The sequence below is a fragment of the Vicugna pacos genome, chromosome 5, assembly GCF_048564905.1.
Source record: "Vicugna pacos chromosome 5, VicPac4, whole genome shotgun sequence".
Lineage (NCBI taxonomy): Eukaryota > Metazoa > Chordata > Mammalia > Artiodactyla > Camelidae > Vicugna > Vicugna pacos.
This window is the reverse complement of record NC_132991.1, coordinates 23,516,629-23,532,894: the sequence shown is the minus strand read 5'-3', so window position 1 is coordinate 23,532,894 and position 16,266 is coordinate 23,516,629.

The window sequence follows — 16,266 nt, the reverse complement described above, 5'->3', positions numbered from 1 at the left end:
GAAATAAAGACACACTGTCACTGAACCACATTATTATCCTGTAAGAAGACTATAAAATGTGTACATCATTCATTCGTTGACATTGAACTTGTGCCAAAACTATTAAGAGCACATATTAATAAGATATCCCAAACGTGTAGGAATGAGTACAGAATAAAACACAAAATGCAATTGGTATTCACTATTAATTTGTCTTTTATAAATGATTAAGTAAAGCATATGAAGGAAATAAAAGGGCAATAAATACCCTTTTATCACAAACTAGGGGATTTCTCTTACCCTGGGCTTGCACACAACCAGTTTAGAAATATGCATAATTGCCTATGGTCAACATCATATCACTGCCAGATCACACATTAAACAGATAACCACTATTATTATAAAAGCGACTTCCTTGACCTCATATTTTGGTCTGGCTAGGAATTCCTATATTTTCCCAGATCGGCTGTTACACAGTGCCAATCTTGTGCTGTGCATGTCAATTTGTCCCAGTGTAAGTGACCGGTGCCTTACAGAGCTCACTCTAAAACACACTTATATGCACATGAATAGCAGAAGTTCAAGAAATATGATCATAGTTGTTCTTGCAGTGCTTTTTAAAATCTGAAGTCTATGTGTGTTTTTCTATTATAGCTAAGGTACAGTGTGTGTTATTTGGCAGCTGAATTTGACATGAAAATATAAAAGGTTTGGGCAACCACATATTTGGAAATAGAAATCTTTCCTGAAAACATGGCTTTGGTTTTTAAACACAGCTAAATTTCTGGAAACTTCAATTTGTTAAAGACAGCCAAGACTTCAATCATATTTAACATATTCCTGGGGTTTACATATAGTGTTTCAAAGTAATAAACAACATCTTGTTTGGAGTAGCACGAAGAAAATGAGGCAAGCACTTCTTTAGAGTAAAAGCTCCACTTTTAAAAATAGTTTGGAGACTCATTCTTATGTTGGTGAAATCACAAAACACTATTCAGCAAACAAAACATGATGAGCTCAATTCAAGTTGGTAAACATTTTTAGCTGGCTTCATTTGTAGTAAGAATTTTAATGTAACCATAACTTCAAGAATGCATCCCTTATAATGGAAACTTGGGGGCCAAAACTTTCCTTTAATTGTTAATAAGAACAATGGTGTCAAATTTGCACTTGGAAATCGGAAGAGATGTGATGACAACAGTAAATTGATTGTTTGAACAATTTTTAAAATCGCATTACAGTGCCCTGAAATGCATCTGCATTTACTCACAAGCACTCTCACTGCAGTGACCAAAAAGCCCCGAGGCCTGATTCAGTAGCAGAAAATATGCTCCTTCCATAAGGTAGGAGGTACATACCTTACTTCCAGCACTTAAAACTCGCGACAGCGCTTTAATCCTTCACAAGCTTTTGCCTCATTGGGCTAAGGATAATAGTGATGTCTAAAAACCCTTAAGTCACTTAGGAAGAATAACAAGCACTTTTCAACAAGCAAAACATGATGAGTTGAAATAATACCATCCAAAGAAAGGAAGATTGCATAGGGAGCTTTCTCTATAATCTTTATAAGAAGTCAGGTCAAATTTCACTTAACCATGCTTTTTCCCTACGCAGGGGACTCAGTGAACACATTTGTTACAAGAACAACCACAGAGTCACATCCAGGCAGTCTATGGCAATTCGACTGATAAATATGGAAACACCTTGCTCTTGCTATGGTCAATATTCCTTTATTTTGTCTGTACATTATTCCTAATTTTTTAAAAATAATAAATATTTTTATTTCTCATGGTTGATACGTAAACCATGGGAATTCACTTAAAAGTTTAAAAGTTGGTGACGTGTTATGCCCCTTTCCCACCACCTGTACTCAAAACCACTATCGGAGTGGACCTCAGACGTATAAAGGTCTTGGCTCTGAGTTTGCCTGGGACAGTGTTGATTTGCATCTCTGTACCTGGAGCAACTGTTAGTAACATGCTCTTTCAGTCTCAAAAGTGTCCAGGCTTGGATGCTAGACTATATGGCCACCCTTCTTATACGATAGTGGATGTCATCTACTTGATATGACTTCTAGGCTACCAAGCACATTTGACTCAAGTATTTCCCCCACCTAGACAGCCCAGAGTCTGAATTCTCCCAGCTACACTGCAGACTCCTTGAGTATCAAGATTGAGTTTTTACTTAACTATGTGCAATAAGTACAGTGTTAGTACTAGTACAGTACAAATGCTAAATAAATGTATTTTGGATGAATGAAGATTCACTCCTTCAGATAAAACATTACCCGCTTTGGGTATCTTCTTTTAAACTAGGTATTCCTAGAAGGAGAAGCATCTACATAAAATTGATGATGACCTTCAAAATCTGGCCACTTCTCATCACCTCTCCAGCTACTACTCCGGTCCAGACTACCATCATCTCTTGCTTAGAGTGCATCCTCCTTCTCACTGGTCTCTCTGCCTCTATCATTGCTCCCCTGGGGTGTATTCTCAACACAACAGCAAGTGACCTTGTTAAAGGTAAATCAGATGGTGTTACTCCCCCATCTAACCACGAGTAAAAGCTAGGCAATACCATGGTCTACAAGGAGAATTGTCAGATTTAGCCAGTAAAAATACAAAGGCCCAATTAAATGAATAATTTTTAGTGCAAGTGTGTTTCATACAATATTTGGGACATACCACTACTTTCAGAAAAAGGCATTTGTTGTTTATCCAAAGTCAAAATTTTACTGGGCAACTATATTTTATCTGGCAAGTCCTACGAGGATTTACCTGACCAGGCATATGTGCACTCATGTGCACTCAAGCACCACACGCACGCGTGCACACACACACACACACACACACCCTCTACCTCAGTCCTCCCCTCCCATTATCCTCCCTTTCTCTGGGCTCCAGAACAATGACATTCACACTGACACCAGGCATGCTTCTGCCACGGGGCTTTGACTGGTTGTTTCCTCTGTCTGGAAACTTCTTCCCTTGGATTCTGCTACCACTCGTGCCCTCACTTTCTTCCAGACTGTACCTCCCTTCTCAGTGAGGCTTTCCTAGGGCCCCTCAAAAATCCCAACTCCATCCTACTTCCTATCTTCCTTCCCCACTTAAATTTTTTCCATTACTCTTATCGTTTTTTAGTATATTCTATTCTTTACTCATTTATTTTATATGTTGTCTCTAATGTAACGTCCTTGAGAGGAGAGGTTTCTGTCTGTTTTCACCTCTGTGATATCTCTAATGCCTAGAGTGGGCTCTGGCACAGATGAAGCCCCATAAAAAATTATCAGATTAATAAATGGTCATTAATAGCAGTAGGATTCATACTATTACTGTTATTAATTTAAATTTGATGTAGTCTGCTACAGATTTGAATAGATATTTTGCCAAAGGAGAAACACAAATGGCCAAAAAGCACATTAAAAACATACTCAACATAACTAATATTAGGAGAATACAAATCGAAACCACAGTGAGACACCACTTTAACCACTGTAAGGTACACACTATCAAAAGAAGAGAAAATAACCAGTGTTGAAGAGGATGTGGAGAAACTGGAATACTTGTGCACTGCTTGTGGGAATGTAAAATGATTCAGTCACTATGGAAAATAGCATGTCAGTTTCTCAAAACATTAAAAATAGAATTACCATGTGATCCAGCAATTCCACATCTGGATGTATGCTCAAAAGAATTGAAAAAGTAGGGTCTCAAAGAGGGATTTGTACACCCATGTTCATAGCAGCATTATTCATAATAGCCAAATAGTAGAGGCAACCCAAGTGTCCATAGCTGAATGGATGATGAACAAAATGTGGTCTATATACTTACAATGGAATATTAGTCAGCCTTAAAAAATAAAGGCGATTCTGACACACACTACGATGTGGATGGACCTTGAGGACATTATTCCAAGTGAAATAGGACAGTCATAGAAAGACAAACACTGTAAGATCCTCCTTACAAGGGGTGCCTTGACTAGTCAATTTCAGAGACAGAAAGTAGAATGGTGATTCCCAGGGTTGGGGGTAGGGGAGAATGGGCAGTTGTAGTTTAATGGGTATCTAGTTTCAGTTTTGCAAGAAGAAAAGAGTTCAGTAGATTGGTTACACAATAATGTGACTGTACTTACTACTACCAAACTGTACACTTAAAAAATGGTTAAGATAGTTGATTTTGTTATATGTACTTTAACATCAGTAAATATTTTTAAAAATGGAAATAAATGAATTTAATGTAGTCTGAAGATCGGGACTAGGCATGTTTTGTCATTTTTTCATTGAATCTTGACAGCAACACAGGCCATGAGTGATATTATGCCCATGTCACAGACAGGACAGCTGAGACCAAAAAATCTCAGAATTCAGCAAAGATCATTCTGCTAGTAAGTGGAGGGCTTGGAAGAGCAATGACTCTGAACCTGTGTTCTGTCTAGTAATACACTCTGCCTCTCACACTAATGCTACACCTTACTGAAAATCCCTGTGTGGTTTACTCTGGGGACTCCAAACAGCCATCATTGTCGTCATCCAATCACTCATATATGGATTTGTCTTCATCTTACAACCGTTTATTCAGCACTGACTTGGCACTGGGTTACAAAGACAAGGCCCCTGGTTTGCATGGTTTACAGTCCAGCAGAGAGAAACAGACATGAAAACAAAGGCCCTGGCAGGTAACCGCAAATGTGAAAGGCTGATGGCCTTCAGTTGGAGCCCAAAGGCGGAAAGAATGCCCTGGTTGAGAAATGAATGAGGCAGGCTCTGCTTTCTACAGTTTTATCCAAGACCAACTCTGATGGACTCAAAGGAGTCAAAGAAGTGTTCCTGTAACGTCTGCAGTGGTGACTGCCTTTCCTTTAGCTTTTCGGTCTTTGCCCAACCTGTTCATTATGAAAACGCCCCCATTTTCAGTAGAAGATGGAAGTGTGAAAGACCCAATGTTAAATATCTGTTTTTAAAAGAAGTTTCTGAACTAAAAGAGGAAAGGATTTGTCAGAATCTCCAGCTATTCACTTAGAGAAAAATGGTAAGAAATATTAAGTATTTTCTTTGACTAAATTTCTCATCCTACAGTCTAACAATGGGCAAATATCAAGAGAAAAGAGAAAAGTCAATATTTTTAAACTATTTGCCTGACTGATTCACAGCTTACAGATTCTGATTCTCAAAATCCTTTGGAAAAAAAAATGAAGACACTTTGCAGTATTTTTCAGAGGAATAAATTTTTATATGTTCCCTATACAAGCAGAAAGTGATAAGACGTAGTCATTTTGGTAATAAACCTCAAGATAAGACTTTAAAAATTAAGAAGGAAATGTCTACAGAGTCCTGTCTAGGCATGCTTAGCAGAACTTTGAAAGTACATACACCAAGGGGTGTAAGAAAGACCTTGGAAGGATGGAAGTGTTTTCACTTCTTGTTTTATCTGATTCCATGAATATATGATGTGCTTTTGGCATTTTTCAAATAAAAAAAGAAAACCAGACAAGGCTAACACTAAATGTTTCATATATGCATATTGCAGGATAAAAGAAGGAAGTCCATCGTCAATAACTATGTTGATTTACATAACAGACACCTTTACCCATAGCTAACAGGAAGTACTATAGCACAGTGGTTAGAAATGGGGGTTTTTAAGTCAGACAGATTTTGGCTTGAATTTAAGCCTCCTTCTCATCGTCTGTGATACTGGAAAAATATTATTTACTCACTCAAAACTTACATTCCCATCTGTAAAATGGGAATAATAACATAAATCTTTCAGATTTGTTCAGATACACACTAACACCTAGGTTAAATGCAATTATTAAGAGATTTCAGTTAACAGAAGAGACTAGGTTACAATGTTAGCACTAAATTAACTGAATGTACACATGAAAGATCAGGAACAACAAACTGACAGTAGACTGTAAGGAAAGCCTGAGTTTGATAATGAAGCAGCTTAATGACTCAGATACTGATGCAGATCATAACGACGCTAAATTTGTATCCTGTTTTATGTGCTTGCTTGCTCCTTCTAGTTTCCTAAATAGCCAACAAACTACAGAGACTGATCCTGAGACTTCACCACATACAATTAAAAATAATAGCTGATATTGAAAGCATCTGGTTCAGCAAATGCTCTCAGCACTGAAAAGCCAAGGTACTAACATTGCTTTTTCAGGTAATACAAACTGCCGAAAAAAAAAAAAATGCTGATTGAATTTCTGAAAGGTAAAGTGCTTAACAGAAAGAAATGAGAAGTTATTTTTTTAAGTTAGAAGAGATGCAAATGAAATATATCACAGTTAACTACCAAAGCAAGACAAGAAAAAAAATGTGATACAAATAAAAGTGGTTAAGCAGAGATTTCCAAAGCAAGCTGTTCGGACAGTTAGTGGAAATCTTTATACGCTTACGTAATAAAATCACATAAAATAAACAAATAACAAGGTTAGGCTAAAAGGAAAATGGCAGGCAATGAACATGAAATCTACAAACGATTTGAAATAATCCTAAACATCTTTCTACAAATGTTAAACTTAGCCTCCTCATTAAAGAAAAAAAATTTTTTTAAGTCAAGGTTAGGTGGAGACAGGGATTTAACAATGGAGAGGCATTGAAGTGTCTTGCTGTCTCAGCAAATATTGTCATAAAACAATTCTGCTTTCCAACTTGGTAAAAAAAAAAAGTGAGCAGTGTCCACATACCAGAAGAAATAATCATGGGCAGAGAAGTTAAGCTGGCACGCTGGCCTTTTATTCCTCTCCTTCTGTTGGAGGGAGCTAATCATTCCTGGGACACATATGCAAAGCTGGCCCAAGATACTGACAGAGTAGGAAGTCATCTTTGCAGAGAAACGAGGGGGCTCCTGCCTCTTTCGAGAATCTGCACCCACAAACCACCCGTAGAAGGACTTTGTCATAGCTAAATGAAACTCAGGCACTTCTTCCAGAGGGCCACTTCTGCTACCTGGGAGGGCACAGAACACGCTAGATGTGTGGCATTTCCTGACCCCGATTTTCTCCCCCTTGCCCATTAGCACAGATTAGTTTACTCTTCACATTGCCCCCTAGACACTAGGCAGAGAGAACAAGTGGACTGAAACAGAAACAAGCCTTTGATGAGAATGGAAAGTGTGCTGGGGTAGGGCATAGGAGAGCAACGGCGTAAGGCATCAGGCCAGAACAAACAAGCTCTGATGGACATACGGCATCCATATTTTCCAAACCAAAACTCACGACACACAGCTTGACAAGTATGATTGTACTTATGGGAACAACAGGACAGAATATTTACAACCCAGGGTTGCCCTGGAAAATCTAGGATATATAAACACCACATCCATAAAGGCATTGAAAGTGGGAAGGCTAACATAACCTACTTGAGAATTCTGCACGTGCTGGCCAGCACATGTGAAAGCGAGTTTCTTAAGTCACCCTAGTCTCTATTTATTTCCATCACAAACACATTACATATTTTTGACACATTTAGGATCTCTATTCCAAAGACTTGCCATAAGAATAGCAGGTGATGAATGAAATAGATTTTTACAGTTGAGTAGAAAAGCATGTATAATATCAGATTAGATTGCTTGCCAAGCTTGCCAAACTTGCCTGCCCAGGCGTTGCAGGGCTACTACTCACCCAGAGACTTCCATGTATCGAAAGCGAGGAAATATTCTCAGAAAACCTGTGCGCTCCAGCACACAACTTTCAGATTAGGCTCCGCAAGTTTTCAGAAAGAAAATTAATCAATTCAAATTTGTGCCATTCTTTTTCTTGCCTTACATCCATTTAATTACTTGCATGTGAGAGTCATTGTTTCTTATATGACATCCCCCCTCAAATACTTTAGTGAAAGCTTCTTGTAGAAAGAAAAACAAAGGTCAGTAACCTAATATCCCCAAGCAACCCTGCAACAACAAACCAGGGAGGGAAAAAAGTGAAGAAATGTTCTGAATGGGAAAGAGATCTTCATTTGTTTACTCTTTCAACAGTGAGAAAAAGCTAATGATTTTGCCAATAATTATGGATTGATATTGCGCCCAACATTTAGAGACTATGTAAGGGGTTCCCATAAAAGATGAGAGAGATGTTTTGTGTGAGGTCGGAAGCTTTTTAAGGACTAGAAAGTCTTAAGTACAACGTATCACATTTGTCATGGCACTGTAGTAACTGAAGGGGGGAAATACCTGGGGATTTTATCTAAGAAGGGAAAAGCGCGTCTCCTTCACATGAGGAAACTGAGGCACAGCAGCCCGTCCAAGGTTACCTAGCTAGCTGTAACTGATGGAGGCAAAGCCCCATCTCCTGCAGAGTTTACGGATGAGCTTACTCAGCTGTAAAATGAGGGTGCCGAACTTCGAGGTCAATGCCAACGGTAACATCCTGCGATGCTGTATTGATTGATTGCTTTGTAATCTACTTATTTGTATTTTGGCTCTTAAATAAAGGTAAGGCTGCCAGGTTTGACATATTTCTAGCCCTTAGAAAGCTGACCTGACAGTAAAGCCCTTCCAAAACATTTATAGAGACAATGTTCAGAACAATTTGCAGAATTTAATAAGGTGACATATTTTGAAGCACAGGGCAGTTACAGGCAGCCAACCTGGGTGGATGCAGGCAAGGGAGGTATTATTTTTTTTAATTTTCAAGATGTCACTGACAAGGGAGACATATGCCAAATGGTAACACAGTTCTGTATTGAATAAAAAAAAAACTTGAAAAAGGCATGAAGAGCATGATACAGAAAGGATGGGTGAAACATCAAAACAGGATATTAAGAATGAGAAAGTGCATTGATTAAAATTATTTGAAGTTTAAAGTCATCTGATGCCTCTTCTTTTCCACCTATACCTGCCCTCAAAACGTGGCCATGTAGAGGTTTTCCAATATTTAACAGCCTACTATAAATCCTGGAAAGATATTCTGAAATCAGAGTATACAGATCAGTATAAAATGAGTATGTTTTTTAAAGTATTCTATACCTGTTATATAATGTTTCTGGTTTCTCTTTGCTATGAATTCTTAGCAGTATTTCATAGAGCCCTAAGGTAGAATTTACACAGTAAAAGAAAAAATGAGTATGTGGCAAAAATATTGAATGGATGGATGAATGGATGGATAGAAGGATGACCAAATTGATAAAAGCAGGAGTAGCCAATTTATTACTATCTAAAAAAAATGGTCAGTCAGGTGTAGTATACTTTACATATATACATAAGATGATTTAAACCACAATAAATTAGTGAACAGAACATTCTTTTAGGGTCACAAAGTGCTTTTCTCATCATACATAGATTTAGCCAAATATTGACACCAACAAAATCATGATTGGTGGCAATTAGGAAAACAAAAAGTACTTGGAGAAAATTGAGGGAAGTCTGACTGCCTGACTACCTGGCTGACTTTCCACCCTGCCGGATAACCAGGTAAACTCTCAGAAATCTGATGCATTGGCCCTGCATTGACAGAAGTACATACACTTTGCATTTAAATATACCTGGTTTTGAGCTCATCGCTTACCTGCTGTTTGTTCTTGGGCAAATTAACTTCTCAATGACTGTTTGATTTGTCTGGAATACTAATAATTTTGGGTCCTTAGATTCTTGAAATGATTAAATTAGATAGTATTCCCCCAATAGCTGTCATGGTGTACGGCACACAGGAAGCACCCAGTAAGTGGAAGTCGTCGTGGTAGTGCTAATGAGCAGCAATAGTGCTTATTGTCTGTTTTTTCTATTGTAACACATTGTTGGGAAATCAACACAGGTTTTGAATTGGGAGAGAGTTGGGTTTGAAGCTAGGCTCCATGCCTGATGGTGGGGTGACAAGATATTGCCTCTGGCTTCATTTCTTCTGTAAAACAAAGACTATAACATCTTATTATTTTTATAAAAATTAAATGAGATAATATATGTTAGTGCTGCACAGTGCCTGGCACAATGGTGATAACAAAGAAATGTTCGTTCCCAACGCTCCTTGTCTGCACAGCTCCCTGCATTCTTTTAGTAAGTCATTCGTTCTCCCTCGGTACTGTGCCCTGGGAACACAGAAGGCGTAAGATTGTCCATCCTGGTTTCAAGAAGGAGGTAAGGGAGGCAAGGAAAAAGATTACAGGATGTGGTGACAAATAATTTAAGAGAGGTATAAACCAGTGCTTGAGAGTGCAAAAGAGAAAAGCGCAAAGCTTTCTTGAAAAGTCTTCAAAAGATATTAAAAATCAGGTAGGCCACTTACTCGATAGAAAGGCTACAACCAAACAACAACAACAGAAAATAACAAGTGGTTGGCAAGGGTGTGCAGAAATGAACACCATCACACACTGCTCATGGGAACATAAAATCACACAGCTGCTGTGGAAAACAGTTTGGCAGTTCCTCAAAAAGTGAGACATAGAACTGAGACCCAGCAATTTCACTCCCAGGTATATCCCCAAAGGAGCTGAAAATAGATCTTCAAACAAAAACTTGTACACAAATGTTCATAGCAACACTTTTTACAACTGCCAACAGGTGGAAACAACCCAAGATGAACTGGTAAGCCAGCGGTGGCCCACCCATGGAACAGGGCACTACTCAGCCACAAGAAGGAGTGAAGCAGTGACGCGCGCTACAACACGGAAGAACTCGGAAGCCATTATATGACGTGAAAGAAGCCAGTGACAAAAGACCATGTATTATGTGATTTCATTTATATAAAATGTCCAGAATAGGCAAATCCACAGAGACAGAAAGTAGACTAGTGGTCGATTAGGGCTGAGGGAGATGGATGGGTAGGTGGAAAAGGGTGATGACTAAAGGGTACAACGTGTGTCTCTGTGGTGATGAAAATATTCTAAAGTTGACTCTGGTGATGACAACATGTCTGTGAATAACCTGAAAAACACTGAATTGGCCAAGTACATGGTATGTGAATTATATCTCAATGAGGCTGTTTTGAAAAGAGGAGGGGAGGGTATATCTCAGTGGTAGAGCTGCTGCTTAGCATGCGTGAGGTCCTGGGTTCAATCTGCAGTACCTCCTCTAAAAATAAATAAACGAACAAACCTAATTACCCCACTCAAAATAAAAGACAATGAAAATGACTTTTAAAAAAATAAAATAAAAAAATAAAAAGACAGAGCGATAAGCTAAAAATTAAAATATTACAACACCCAACAACGTCCTAGGAGTTTGGCCAGACTCTGAAAGAGCCAGTATGGATAGTGTCTGTTGGTGACCATTCCTGTGCTGGAGCTGATTTAAAATAAATAAATAAAATAAACAAAATTAAGAGTGTTAGGAAGAGAAGGTAAGAACGGAACAACACAACAAAGACCGAGGCAGTGAATGGCGTTCATGTGTTCTGAAGCCCTGAGCTGCTAAGCGGAAGCCGGGACGTGGGGAAAGTGGCAGGAGAGGCTCTTAGGACAGTTGACCCAGAATAGAGCAGTGGCCTGGAAAGCAGGCTTCAGAGTGATTCCATCACTCACTGGGCATATGAGCAGGCAAGTCTGTGATCTTTCTTAAGCATCCACTTCCTGTAAAATGGGAATAAACATCATGCTCCCCTCACAAGATACATAGAGGATTTAATGAAATAGGATAGGTAAAGCATGTAGTCGAGCCTGACAATCAGTTTGCAGTCAATAAGCACCAGCGCCCTGAGCCTGTGGGAAGCCCAGAGCTGAAAACAAGAACTTTCCAGTTATCAACAAGATGTTATAGCTGGTGATAAAGGTTTCAAGCTTTTTGAACTTTTGAGTAATTTATACACATTACCACTGATTTAACTTCCTCTCATCCATCAAGAAATACACATGTTTAAAAAAAAAAAACTGAAGAATTATAGTAAATGTCTCCTAGACTAATGATACTGATCTGGCCTCAGTAGCTCAAGCTTAGTCACAAGAATAACAAGTTCCTATTATTATGATATTCTAATTCAGTATCCCAAACTTTATTCCAGGTGGACACAACCTAACATTGGCAGAGCTAATTCAACCAAGAACATTCTAGCCAGTAAATAATAAATTCTCAGAAGCCAAAATTTCCATTTACACCTGTAAATAGAAAATTCAATTTAATGCAAATTGTTAAATAATAAGACCAGTGGGCAATGAACCATACTAAACACATCATATGAAATGGATCAGTCATGCAGCATGGTGACCAGGAAAGAAATCTGTGACATGTTCTGTAGCTAAATGCTATGTGTTTACACATGCCCGCACACGCACGCTTGTGCACACAACAAGATGCTACCACAGAGACACGGCGTGCATGCGAAAGATGGAGAAATTCTGAATGAGTAGCTGGTTACATGCCTCTGCATTTAAAATCTTTTGGTCACCTTCCATGGGCTCATCTAACCATGAAGAATGCTATTTTATACAATGCTTGGCAGAGCAGTTGTTAGGAAGGGGAATCCTGTAAATGGCTTTGCTGAAGCTAAAAATCCTTAAGACGTAGACTCAGGCATGCTCTTTACTGAGACTCCCTTCTTAAGAAAGTTCAGAAGTCACAGTCCACAAATTTAAAATTCCTAAAATACACAAAATACTTACAGGATTCCTCTAATGGTGAGGCACACGAGATTAAAATAACTCAACATAGATCATTTTTCCTACCTTAATCTGGACAATAGGATATGGCTTCGACATCAGAGATTTTGGAGATCATTCATTGTGCTTGATGCAGGATGTATCTTACAGTATGTCTGGAAGAGAAAAGTTTGGAAGAAAATAGGTTTGATTTTTAAATATTTTCCAGCTCTTTTTTTTTAATAAGCCAGTATGCATCTGAGCTTGGAAACAATTTAAAAGAAACAATCACATAGATCATCTTTTACCATAGTCACCAAGGTGCTGACACCCGGACATAGGCTGTTATAACCAGAGAGCAAAATCCTTAATGCTAACATAACACTTTGCTTTTTGAGTTCCCAAGGTCTGAAGAGTGCACAGACCAAAAAGTTAAGCAAATTTTGGGGGCAAACTATTTTTATTTTTTTCACATGTGTTTGTGAAGTACCTGGTGCTGAGAGATTCCACAGAAAGTGGGACTTCCAAACCAGGAAATGCCGAGATGAGCCAGGGCAAGTTGTTTACCTTATGTGTTTATCGACAAAAGACTAAAACGGATGTATAATCTCTACACACACCTCAACACATGTATGTTGAAATAATTTGAAAATACTGGCATTCAAAAATGAAAAATGCAAAATATTCAGCTAAATTATACACTAATTAATCAGCTAAATTATACACTAATTATACACTAATCGAATCTTAAAGGAAATTTTTAGGGGTATTTTCCAGTCAGGAGGTCCCACAGTCAACCAAAGAACTCACCCCAAGCGCACTGGTCCTCAGGCACTTGGAAAGTTTCGAAAAAACTTTTCAATGTAAATCATCTCTACACTGATTCAGAGAATTGATTCAATGTTTTGAATAACTCAAGTCAAACTTATGCCTAAAATATTGATATAATTAAGGAAATAAAAAATCTTATCTGGAATATGGCTTTAACCCAACCAAAATAAAACATCAGATCCTTTTCTTTATTACATCAGTTGAGCTTAGCATTTTTTTCCTGCTAAGAAATCTGTTAATGAGACTAATACAGCAGAAGAAAGTGTTTATATTTGCCTACCTTAATCACTCTCCACTTTCGTCTTCACATCTTTAAGATTAAAACATAGATTAGCAAAAGAACAGTTGTTTCTTTACAAATTCACTGTAAGTTTGTTTTCTCAGTTGATTTCTTCCACATTGCCAATGATATCTGCTGAAAATTTTTATTATTGAATATTTCACGTAATTAACGAAGAAGTAGTGATAATGTAGGACCACTTCATCCAAAGATGCCCCAGCATATGGAAAATACTGCAAATTACCAAATAAGTCCATTGAGTGAAACATACAGAAAAAATGAGTTTATGAGACAGCTGGACATGTTTATGTAGGCAGAAGGGGTTAGAAGATATGCTGACAACACGGAGAGGTGTGTTGCAATAAACTTGAAGGAGATGGGCCATTGGGCCAACCAGCCCTTTTCTATCCAGGAATTCCTTATGTTCCCATTAGTGTCTCACATCTGGACAGCTGTGTTATTAAAATTTGGCCCTGAACTTGAGTCAATGAGAGAGTTTCATGTCTTGATTTCATTCCCCCTTTACACATTAAATACACACACACACACACACACACACTCACAGAGTTTCAATTTTGGTTCAAGGGAGCATTTCATTTCATGTCCAGATGTCAGATTTTTGTGACTCATGGCCAAGGACAGGGAAGGGCTTTGGGAACAAGCTTGTTCTGATCATGTCCACCTCTGTCTGGTACGAGTACATGTTCATGACACCTCACTTTCACAAATACCACACTCTAAACAGTCCTTGGAATGGCCACCTTTAGCACTGAGTTAGGCCTCAACCTTCTATCACTGAGTTTCTTGGGAAGAAAAAAATGTTTTAAGGGTTAGAGGAAAAGGGCAGTTCTCCTCATGCCTTTATCTTTCCTGATCTTTTAAACTATGTGGTTAGGAAAGATTCTGTGCAGGATTGGTTAGGAGCCAAGCGCTTCACTGACCCTTTTAGTTGTTGCCATTTCACATGTCTTGCCTCAGGAACTGGTTGAGGTTTTCAACGTATCCACCTTCTAATTTATACGACGTGAGCATAACCTGCATGTGAATATAAACACCAAACACCTGCATTAGCACTTTGCAATCAACAAGCCGCTTGGGTCCCCACTGTCCTGTTTGCTCTAAATCATAGTCCCCTTAGCTTGCTGCGATTGTCTTGTATTTATACAAGTGGAAACCAAGGCCCAAAGATGTTAAGTAACTTGGCCAAAATCACTTGCCCAAGTGGTAAGTAGCTGACTTCAAACAGTGGTATAAGAATGAGCTAAAATGCAGACAGAAAATAAAGTTCCATTTTTAATGTGATTTTTAAAAAATAAAGTTGAGCAAAACATAAACAACTGATGAGCTTATGCCTGTTGGGTCCATTTCTAAAGACCAAATCCATTACATGGCAACAGCACGAGCACATTAGTCATCTTAAGAGTAAGGATGCTTAAGAAACCAAAGTCATATATTCACTAATTAAAGACTTCTGTATTGTTTTGCTATCTTTTTTTTTTCTGTTTTAGGTTTAAAAAATGTACAACCATTCAAGTCAATACATAAACCAAAATATTGAAGTTATTTGTTTATATTTGTTTTAACTCCAAGCATCATACTTTTTGCAGCAAAACCCCAAAGCCTTACCTATATTCTAAAGAACTGACAATTACCAAAAATAATATTATCCTGATAAAAGCCAAATCCACATTCAAAAGCTGCTAACTGTTCTTGTTGCAAACAGAAGCTTTAGTCAATACTTGAGCATAACAGTTTTTACTGGAATATAAACGAATGATGGAGAGGGGATAGCGGTGGCACGAAGAGAGCACTGAAGAGAGAGAGGGAGACTGCCACACAGAGCCCAACCCCTGGGGGTACCCAGTCACCCTAAAACCCCCTAAGGGGCAGCCCCCAAACCTCTAGTTCCTTCTGATGTGGTCTTTGTGTCTGCTGTGGTGCCCATTTCACATTTTGGATCTCTCCTGAAACAAGCGCCCAGGTCTGACCCCCAGTTTGAAGGTCCCCGGTAGCCTGTCCAGCCCTGTCTCTAATGTCCTCCTGTCAGGCTAGAGTCTATCCACGAGACCCAGAGCTGTCTGGGCTCCTAGTACAATGAAGCAGAACCCCCAGAAAGGAAGAGACACTGCCTCATACTTGGCAAGAAGGGTTACCACCCCAGCAGAATGAACCCTGGGTTCTGAGTCAGTCTCTGAGAACTTTGGGCACCAAAGCCCTTTAGCTACGGTCATTGGAACGTTGGCCGCCCTCCCTGAAGTTCTGACGCAGGCTTTTTTCCTCTCCCTCCCTCCCACTCTGAGGTCCCAAGATGCCTTTAGCCCAGCCTGGAAGGGTTATAACATGTCACAGGTGATTTAAACTAATTTCACTGGCGGTTGATGGATTTCAAAGACCTGACCTTTTGTGCATTTAGGAAGATCTACTCTCGCCTTCACTTTATTTTGTAGCTATCATTTGGCTGGATGGACCTGCCTTCTATACTCCCAATGGCATCCATCACACACGGTCTGTCCTCCCAGCCAGCCGTCAAGCATTAAGTCTGTCTTCATCACTGTTGCATCCTTATTCCCAGCATGGTGTCCAGTGCATAGTAGGAGTTAATAAGCACTCGCAGAATGAATACATCTATGACACATGTATGTAACTGTTAGGCAATCCACTAGCTTAA